Genomic DNA, 10,800 nt, shown 5'->3' on the forward strand with positions numbered 1-10,800 from the left:
CTTTGCTTCACTAAAATGAAAACTCCCTGCCTGACACAATGTGGATGAACCCCATGGATGGAGAATGAGGATGCCAAGGATTTCTGCTCCCTCAGTGCTCTGAATCCCAACGAGGGGGTGGCTCAAGTCATCCCAAAACCCCCTTTGCAGGTGTCCCACCACCTTCACCACAGCTCTGACCTCGCTCTGTATTTCCATGGTGGAAATTGGGATAACACACACATTAAAAATAATAACATTTATTGCTGCAGCCACGGAGAGAAAGAGCATTTTTGAGCTCTGTAGGAGCCAGGTTTGGGTAGCACATACATATGTCTCCATAAGGGTTTTTCCAAGACTGCTGCAGAGGAACAAGCTGAGAAATTAGGGACAAAAACAATGAGGAGAAAAAGAAACTCCCCCAACCCCTCTGTCACCAAAGATGAGGTGAAATGTGAGATCTTGTGGGCAAAATACACACGGGGTGGAGAGGAAGAGCTGTGTGGACAATGTTTACAAGCAGAAAGGAAATCAGCAGCATCGAGCTGTTCCTGGGAAATGTTTGACAGTGTTAATGTGGCATTCAGATAAAGACATGAGCAGCCCACCAAGAAGTGATGCTCCATGGTCAGAAACTCCTGGGGCAGGATGCAGGTGCTGGGATTTGGGGTTGGACACGTCAGGGAATTGTTCTCAGCCCTGAGTTAGGAACAGAGCCTGTTTTTCTCTGCTAATCACAGACAACCCCCTTCCTACTGTGTTTTCTGCCAGTTTATCCATCACCACAATCAAAGGGTGTCCAGGTGATGAGAAAACCTCCTGGGTTTGATCCCTGGGTGTTGATCCCAGGGGTAACAACCTGCTCCACCACAGTCACCCACTCCTCCTGCCCCCCCTCAGCAGCCCTTTGTCCCCAAATGCCCTTTAATGAAGGGTCAGTTGAGACTTTCCCTGCTTGGAAGAGATCCCAAGCCCAGGTTTCCATCAGCAGCAGAAGGAACAGGCAGGGATTTTTGCAGTGAGGAGCAGTGAGTGGCTGAAAGTGCTGCTCCATTAATGGCCATTAAACTGAAAATAACCCTCCCCTTCAGCTCCCTGTCCTTTAGGATAAATAAAATATCAGGTTCTGCCCCGCAGACGGAGCTGGGAGGGGCAGAGTCACCCCTGGGTTCAGTCCCCACCCTCCCCTTCCCTGCTCAGCTGCTTCCCAGATCCTGCCTAATCCAGTGGTTATCAGTTAATAAGGAGCAGGGCTGTGCCTTCCCCTTGGAATGTGCCCAACACACAGGGAATAAATGAGACTGGAAGGAGGGGTTTTGTGGGATGGGGGTGTGTCAGCTCCTGGTTCTGCTTTTGGGGACATGTCCAGGCCACCTTCTCTCCTTGGGCACCTCCAAGAGTTGTCATGGGAGCTGTGGCTGCTCCATCCCTGGGAGTGTCCAAGGCCAGGCTGGATGGGCTTTGGAGCACCCTGGGCTGGTGGAAGGTGTCCCTGCCCATGGGAGCTTTAAGGTCCCTTATGACCCAAACCATCCTGGCATTCCATGATTCCATAACTCTGTGGTCCAAGCCACTGCACAGCTGCTGTGGAGGTGGCCAGAGCCCTTGGGAAATCAGGGTTATCCCTCTCCATGGCCAAGGAATTATTGGACCCATTGAGGGCAGCCTTGTGCTGGAACAGGACAAAGTCCTAGGGGTGGCTTTGTGCTCCAGTGAAGGTGAGGAAGGACCCCTGGTCCCATCAGGGGAGGGATGGGATGGCTCAGTTTGCCCCCTGAGGAGCTGCCTGGAGGAAAATCTCTGGCCATCCCAGTGCCCCTTGTGGGACACACCTTTGCATTCAGGGCCTGGGGACCAACTCTATCTTCATTTCCAAAGACGTGTAGCAGTCTCAAAAATGCATTTAATGAGGGAAGGAACAGAGCAGATGCTCCAGTGGCTGCCTGGAGAGGGTGAGGGTGTGCTTTATTTTCTTCCTGACGTGTCTGTTTGGAGATGACCCACCTCCTCATGCCCAGGAATGCTCCCTGTCCTGCAAGGTCCAGCTTTGCAGGGAAGGAATGGCACTGAGAGCCCAGCCTTTACCAGCCACTGGAGACTCCCCACAGAAGGAGGTGCAACCTCAGGGCAGCTCCCAGAGGGGCTCAAACCTCCTTAAACAACCACCAACCCCCAAATCTGGGCACTCTGGGTGTCAACATCGCTGAGTGATGATGGGCTGGTTGCTCCCAAAGGCATTTTGGGGCTGGTGGCACTTGTGGAGGTGGAAACACTCCCACCCAGGAGCTCCACGGGCTCATCAGGCACCAGGCAGGAACCTCCTGCCTTAAAGCAGCTGGAAAATCGAGGGACCTGGAGAGAGAGACACGTCTGCAGATGAACATCTCGGGCCCCTTCTCCCTGCCAAGCTGCTCGTGAGACAGATGGCTCCAGGTTAAATGTGAATTGCAAACCTAAAAAATAAAAATGGTGTTTGTGCCCTTCCCTGCACCTTTATGATGTATAAAGATACAGAAAGTGGTTTTATTTCTTTCAGAGGAGACGTGTTTGGGTTTTTTGATTGTTTTATTTGGTCTGAGGATTTTTTAATGTTGTTTTTTCCCCTTGCATTAGGGAAAACAAGGCTGGCGTTTGCCTGCTGGGAACTGGGGGAGCTCAGCTGCTTTTTTGGGGGTATTTCAGCTCTGGGAAGGGGGCAAAGCCTAGGAGAAAACTAAAGATGTGATGCAATAAATTGCATGAAACTGGAAATAATATAAGCTCTTCCTTGAGAAGGCCAAGAGAGAGGTGGGAGGACTCAGCAAGCTCCAACTGGGACTGGAGAGGAAAGCCTTTGGCATCTCCCAGAGAATTCCCAAAGTCACTTTGTGCCAGGCAGTGGGGTCATAAGGGCCTTCTCCTCCTTCAGCTGGGCATCTCAGGTGGCCTGTCACAATAATTACCTCTCCCAGCCTGGGAGCTTGTTCCTGCCTCCAATTTATTCTCCCGGAGTGGAATTAGCCGGGAAGTCATTTGTGAAGGGCTCGGGTTTAATTCAGGTTGGCTTGAAATAATCCAGCAGAGAGGTCAAACCAGCCCTTGAGCCCCACTTTCCCCTCCTTCAGGGCAGATTTATTCCCAATGACAGCCACACTTGTCCCAATAACAGCCCTGTCCCCAGCTTTGAACAAAGGTGGGACAATTAAATGGAGAAATAAGGTCGTGGTGGTTCCATAATCTCTCATTAAGGTAACGATGGCCTTTCAGACAGAGACAGAAGAGACTGGGTGTCTTTTAGGAAAATAAATCTCCCACTGCTTATTTTTTTCCCCATGTAGAGAGAAAAAGATGTTATTCATCTTGAGCCAAGGAGCAGCTGAAGGACTTGCAGCTGAGGCAGTGCCTGAGGAATTGTGCCTGGAGATGGGAATGCTGGGGGAGAAAACCAGCAAAACCCACCGTGGCCTCCCCCAAAGTGGCAATTTCCTCTTGCAGGAGCATTTCAGGTTGGTTTTGTCAATTAATTAAACTTCTGGTTCACCTTTTAAAGGAAAGGAAAAGGGGGGGGGGAAAACTTCTTTGGAGCTTTGGAAAATAGCGCAGCAAAATGTTTTGGCACTTCTGAAACAAAGCCTTTCACTTCAGAGGCACCAGGATGAAGCAGCTCAGCGTTTTTCAAAGGTGTTCTGCTCTTTAATTCTTTTTTAACCTGAAATTATTCATCTCATTAGCATAATCCTGAGTTCACACTGCTCTGGTCCTCCTCAAACATCATTTCCAGCAGATGCACAAACTGATCAAGAAAAAAAAAAAACCTTCAGAGTGTAGTGACTTAAGGCCATGGTTTAGTCTGGATTCACACCTTATTCCTGACCCCCTTACCCAGATTCACACTTATTCCTAATTCTCTGGTCAGTAGGTGCATCTCTGCCCCGGTGGTGAGTGAGGCACTCCCAGGACAAACCCACCTTGGGTTCCTCAGATGGCCAAGAGAACTTGTGCAAGGAGCAGCTTCCAGCCCTGGGAAGGACAAGATGAGGTGGGAAAACACCTCCTTCACCATCTGTAAATAGAAATATGGGGCTGTGGGGCTTGGTTTGTTGAGGTGAATCCAGAGGAAATTCTGCTGGCACTATTTAAACATGAGGACAATGCAAGGTTACTTCTGTCATGGATATAAATTTAGACAGATATGGGCAAATCCTCATCATTTTATGTGATTCCCATTAATTGTAGATCCCCCAAACATCTTCCTGGCCCCAATGAATATAATGTGCACTCCTTCAAACAACATCTTCATATCCCTTTGCATTTGGATATTTTGTGGGAAGAGGAACCTGGATCAAAAAACTCGTGGGTCTCCATAAATCTTCATTTTCAGGTGGAAATGTGGTTTTCTGAGTGCACACCCCCAAAACCAGAGGTTCAACAAGGTGCTGCAGGCAGAGAGGGTGTGAGGGACGTTTCTTTTCCTCTTCAGTTGCTCAAAGGCACTTTGTTGTCAGTCTAATTCCCTGGATTTCATCAGAAATCGCCTCCAGAAGTGGTGGGGACACCAACCCTGGAGGGAGTTAGAAGATGTGTAGATGTGGCACTTGAAGGAGTGGGTTAGGGCTGGGTCAAATGTTGGACTCAATGATCTTGGAGATCTTTCCCAACCTCAACAATCCCATGGTTCCATGAAGAAGCCCTCTGTCACAGCTGAATGAGACTGAAGGGTTTTGTTAAGGAGGGTGAGTTATGAAGAAGATCAAACTCCTCCCTCTCAGCAACTGTAAATATGAAATTAAGAGGCTCCAACTGAGGAGTTATGGAGAAAGAAATAACAGGCCTTTACTAAAGGATATCTGTGTATTGGCAGAGCAACAGAAGAACACAAAAACAACCAAAGAATAATCCTGTACCCAAAAATCCCCTTCAAAAAGGAAACAGTTCCCTGCTTGCTTTTTTAGAACAAGCAAACCCATGACACCCTCCCAGTGTGGGCAGAGCCTTGCAGTGCCAAAGGACTGGTGCAAACTGGATGTCACTGGTGTGGCAGTGGGGCACTGGGAGGTGGCACAGGGTGATGCTCATCCCTGCTGGAGGAGGGGAGTTGGCAGGGGGACACACGGGTCACCAGGGGGGTCTTTGGGGCCGTGGCTGCTTCTTTCTTGGCTGTTGTGGTGTTAAACAGCACAGTGGGTCACCCTGGGCTTCTCACAGGGCTCACCTGGGTCTCCTGGGATCCCTCTGCCCTGGAACCTGGCTCCTGGGGTGTTGGGGGAGAAGGGATGTGACAATTTGGGGCCCTTTACGGGAGCTGCTGAAGGCACCCCAGCAGCTGAAGGGCTGGGTTCTCATTTCCACTCCAGGCTGCACATGCAGCTCCCTGAGCCCTTTTATGTTTGGAGCAGCTCAAGTGCAGATGAGAATCAGGCCCTCCAGTGCCACTTCTTCTCTTCCAAAGAGGAAAACATCTCCTTGGCTCCGGGGAGTGAAGTGGGTCGGGGTGGTTTGGGGTTCACTCGAAGCCCCTCGATGGGGGTGCTGGCTGCCCTTCACTGCAGAGAGGGAATGCTTGAGCTCCTTTTCCAGGCAAGTTTGCAAATCAAGGTATGGAGAGAAGATGCTCCCCCCACCAGGCTGGGATTAGAGCAGAGGCGTTTTCCCAGTTTCCCTCGGAGCAGAGCAGCAGGCAATGGGGAAGGTCAAGGAGCTCTCCTGGACTTCCCTCCTGGAGCAATGACACGGCAAAGACACGCCCGGGTTTCGCTGCAATGAGCTCCCTGAATTTCCTGCTCCATTGCTCCCAGAGAGGACACGGTGTTTGCAGAGTGGGGACATAAATCTGGGGGCATGGCTGGTTCTCCTGCTGGCAGGGATGAAAAGGTGCCCTGGAGGCACAGTGGAAAAGGAGATGGACCCACCGAGAGAGGAAATACCTGGGGTATTAATTAATTATACCCACCCATAGAGGAAATACCTGGGGTGTTAATTAGTGCAGAAAAAGGGGGAGGAAGGTGATTCAGCTGGAATACACCCAGGGATGTTCATCTTCTAGGGAGTGGGTAATGAGGCTGGGCCAAGGGAATATCTGGGGCTGGAATGTGTTCAGATGAGGAAGTGTCAATGCCTGGGAATGAGGACTTTGGAGATGGGGCTGTCAAGGTTGTCCAAGATCTTCAGAAACTCTCAGTAAGGTCACTCCGACCCTACTGATGGGAATGAGGCACCTCCTTCCACCAAGGGTGCCTTTCCCCTTCCAGGGATGTCCCTGCCCCACCTCCCAGCCCTGTCACAACCCCTTGGTGCCTCTAGCCCCCTGGCCTGGAGCTGGGGACACCGAGGCAGCCTGTGCCCACCATCCCTGCTCCGAGCTCCCCACGCTGTGGGAGCGATGGGATGAGATGCTGCTGCTGATTCATTGCCTCTCCTGGTGACATCAAACAACCCTCTCAGGAGCTTCCCTCAGCACTTAATCAGAGAAGAGCTTGTCTGTGGCATCTTAAGGACTTCTCAGGTGAGGCAGATCCTTCCCAGAATAAAAAAGGCAGCTGAGGTGCAGGTGGAGAAAGGACAAGACTCTTTGACACCACAGCTCTCAAGCTCTGATTGCAGCCTGTTCCCACGGTGGAGGCAGGGAAAGGCAATGCCTGTGCTTTGATACACAACTTATTTAGTGTGTCTTCAACATATTTAGTGTCTCCTCAGCCTTCTCATTTCCCTGAAGCCTGAGCAGCCTCCACCTCCTGCAAGGTGAGCTGGGCTCCTCCTCCTGCAGGGACCATGGAGGGATAAGTGACTTGGCACTTGCAACGGATCCAGCTGTGATTTCCCAACAGAAATCACCCTAACAACCAACTTACATCATCACAGAAGAGATCCAACCTCCTCATCCTTCCATTACACCGAGGAGAAGATGCAGGAGGAACCTGCATTTCAGATTCCTCCCCTTTGAGTCTCCTCTGTGGCTCTCCCTGGTGTGACAGCACCTCCAGAGCCTGGTGGAAGCGACACCGTGTGCTGGGTGCTGCCTCATGCAGCCCTTCAGTTCTGCTCACTGCTGTTGTTATGGGATAAATCACTCCTTAAGCTTCTCTCTTTCATTGCAAATTGTCCATGAAACACTTGCAATCTCTGCAGAGAGACGCTGGGCCTGACAGCCTAAATCAGATCAGTAATCAAATCCCGAGCCCATCGCTGCTACCTGGGATGAGTTATTGGTACCACAAGGTGCTGGGGGAGAAAAAACAAGGCAGGAATCTCCACAGGAGAAAAAAAAAAATGTAGGAAAGTTTTCTTCTACTAGAAAAATCTGTAGCTGTCTCATAGATGTTATTTAACTCTTTATTTCTGGATATTTCAGCAACCAGACCTTGTGTCAAGGAGTTCCAGCAGTGACCAACACAAAACAGATACAGAGCACAGAGAGCAGGGCCAGCAAGGGTGTTGCAGGATGGCAGCTCCTTGGCTTGCTCCTAATCCTGGACAAAAACTATTTGGAGTCATAACTGTGTTAAAAACCCCCATGTTTTAATGATTTGCAAAACTTGGCCTGTGCGAATTCCTGCACCTCTCCAGTGTGGTGGTCGGGGCAACCACAAGTGAAAAAACCTGTCCTCAACCCACATATTTCCATTTAGTTTTGTTTCCCTTGAGATTCAGGCCCTCTTGGCCCATACCTGATAATAAAAACCTCAGTTTTGCCCTGCCTGTGCCCCCCCTGCCCAGCACAGCTGAAGGACCCCAGGGATCAGAGCAGACTCGGCTGTAATTGGGATTCTCATGAAGACAGACAAAGCTGAGGGCTCAAAACTGCCCTTGCACCTTCTTCTAGGATTTTTTTTTTGCCTCAAAATCTGCCCATTTGGAGACATCAGATGTTTCTGCAGAAGCTGAGGATGAGGAGAAGGCCATGGTCCCTTCCAACCCAAACTGTTCTATGTTGCACCCTTGCAACCCCCTTTAGCTTTTCAGTTGCACCAGAAAATTATTTTGTCTTCATTTTCAAGTGAAGATTCAAGGTTTTATTTTGTAAGATGGGCTTTTTCTGATGTATTTGTCCCATTCCCCCTGTGCTTTGCTTGGCAGAGGAGCCAGAGCTGCCTGGGCTTGCAGCCTCCACCTTCTCCCTGCTCCAAAAAAACAGCCACAGCTCCAGAGAAAGCAAATGGGAGGATGGAATTTATTTTACACCATTTTAATAAAGTGACAGGGAAGGAGTTGGATGCTCTGGCCTTCGATTTCACATTTGTTTCTCTACCTTATTGGGTGCCAAAGCATCAGCAAAAGCTTAGAAAAGCCCTTTCACAGCCAAAAAAGGATTCAAAAGTGGTGGAGGGAGATCAGGCCCCCAGTTTCTTCCTGCTGGAGGACTCGTGGCTGGGTTTGATCCCTGCTCTGGAGGAGAGATTTCCACCAGCTGGATCTGTGCTGCCTCCCACCACCTTCCCCACTCCAGCCCTTCCCTGAGGATTCTGTCTAAATGGGATTTAAACTCCCCCATCCTTATCTCAGCCTGGTGACAGCTGACCGAAGCCTCAGGCTTATTCTCTCACTCTTGAAAAAACATGTACACATACATATATCTCCTTTTGCCCAGCTGCTGCAGCAGCCCCTTTATCCTCTCCTGCTTGCACTTTCCCATTCTTCCAGGGGTTTTTGACCTGGCTTGGCCAGGGCCAGGCGTGTTTTAAACCCTGCAGTGGTGTTGAACCCCCTGAGCAGGAATAACCCTGCCAGGTATGGGCTGGATTTAGCCCAGGGCTTTGCAGGGAGAGGATTTAGCAGCCCCAGGGTCGGGGCACAGCCACTCTGAAGTTGTAGGAGAGTATTTACAGCAGACACAGAAAGAGATTATATTCAAACAGTGAGATAGAGGCTATAAAAGGAAAAACTCTTGACTTGCCCCATGCAACACTTACCCAGCTGTAAAAAAATCCCTCTCTTTTCTTCTCTCTGCTGGTAATTAAAATCACCAGCTTCGTGTTCCAAAGCCCAGGCTCAGGAAGGCTCAGACTGTCCTGTGAGGGGTCGGGGTGACAGGGATTTTGGGATGCTCAGACCTCAGAGTGATGCTCCATGTGCTGATCCCCCCCCCCTGGCAGCTTCAGCCCTTCTCCAGTCTCTCCCCACCCACAGAGTGTAGTTGAACCATGTTTCATGTGGTAAGATTGGGGTGCAGGACATGGACTGGGGGCTCAGTGTTCTTCAGCTGGACCTGCAGGTTTCTGTTACAAGGGCCTGGAGTGACAGGACACAGGGAATGGCTTCCCACTGCCAGAGGGTAGGGTTAGATGGGATACTGGGAAGGAATTTTTCCCTGGGAGGGTGGGGAGGCCCTGGTACAGGTTGCCCAGAGAAACTGTGGCTGCTCCATCCCTGGAAGTGTCCAAGGCCAGGTTGGACAGGGCTTGGAGCAACCTGGGCTAGTGGAAGGTGTCCCTGCCCAGGGCAGGGGGTGGGACTGGATGGGCTTTAAGTCCCTCCCAACCCATTCTGGGATTCCATGATTTTGGCAGAATGAACCTTCTCCATCCATAAGGCGAAAAAAGAGCACCTTTTCCAAATGTCAGAGCCACTGCTGGAGTGAGAACTGCAGGAACAGAGCTGGGGTCCCTCCCAGGGCAGAGGGGCAGCTCCTGCTGGTCCTTCTGCCCCCTCTCCTCAGGCACCATCCCAGAGCTGCTGAGCTGCCCAAGGAGGCACATGGAGACCCCCTGCTCTCCAGGGAAAAGCAGCAGCCAGGATGTGCTCTGTGCCAGGGCTGTTCCCATTCCCATCACATCCATGAGCTGTGACCTGCTGTGTCCCAGCACTGTGACCTCACAGCCCAGGGCTGGGGGGGCATTCCATGGATTGGGGCTCCAGCCCTCCATGGAAACACTTCCCTCCTCTGCCCCACAGCACCCCAGACCCCTCCCAGCTCGTGTATGGATACAGATATGGATGCTATGGATATGGACATGGACATGGATATACATGCTAAGGACACAGAGACAGATTTTATGGATCTGGCTGATATGGATATGGACATGGACATGGATATAAATGCTAAGGGTATAGAGACAGATTTTATGGATATGGTTGATATGGATATGGAAATGGACGTGGATATAAATGCTAAGGGTATAGATACAGACATAGATTTTATGGATATGATGATATGGACATGGACATGGATATACACACTAAGGATGTGGAGACAGACATAGATTTTATGAATATGGTTGATATGGACATGGATGTGGATATATATGCTAAGGACATAGATATAGACAACTTTTATGGATATGATGCTATGGATATGGACATGGACATGGATATACATGCTAAGGATATAGATACATACATAGATTATATGGATATGGACATGGATATAAATGATAAGGATATAGAGACAGAGAGATTTTATGTATCTGGTTGATATGGATATGGACATGGATATACATGCTAAGGATATAGATACAGACATAGATTTTATGGATATGATGCTATGGATATGGACATGTACATGGATGTACATGCTAAGGATATAGAGACAGACAGATTTTATGGATATGATAATATGGATAGGATATATGGACAGATACAAGTATAGGTACAGCTACAGCTACAGATCATGTGGATGTAGATATGGATTGCATGGATATGGATATAGATTATATGGAAATGGTTATAAATTATATGGATAAGGATGTGAAGGACATGGGTGTAGCTACAGATGTAGATCCAGAGGATAGGAATGTGGAAGAAATGGCTATTGATGATAAGAATATAGATACTGGTATTGATCCAGTTGAAATAGTTATGGATATGGACATGGAAGTGCATGTTAAGGGTATAGGTACAGTCATAGAT

At 49.5% G+C, this 10,800-nt stretch overlaps 1 long non-coding RNA gene across 1 annotated transcript; it reads left to right on the top strand.

Annotated features, from left to right (window-relative positions):
- The first annotated feature begins 1,548 nt into the window (after positions 1-1,548).
- LOC127482287 (uncharacterized) lies at positions 1,549-8,065 on the top strand. Its single transcript, XR_007908484.1, has 3 exons — positions 1,549-1,697; positions 3,297-3,464; positions 7,307-8,065. It is a non-coding gene; the product is annotated as an uncharacterized LOC127482287 (long non-coding RNA).
- The last annotated feature ends 2,735 nt before the right edge of the window (positions 8,066-10,800 follow it).

This window comes from Manacus candei, unplaced genomic scaffold, assembly GCF_025592945.1.
Source record: "Manacus candei isolate 608988 ecotype Guabito, Panama unplaced genomic scaffold, ASM2559294v1 h1tg000086l, whole genome shotgun sequence".
Lineage (NCBI taxonomy): Eukaryota > Metazoa > Chordata > Aves > Passeriformes > Pipridae > Manacus > Manacus candei.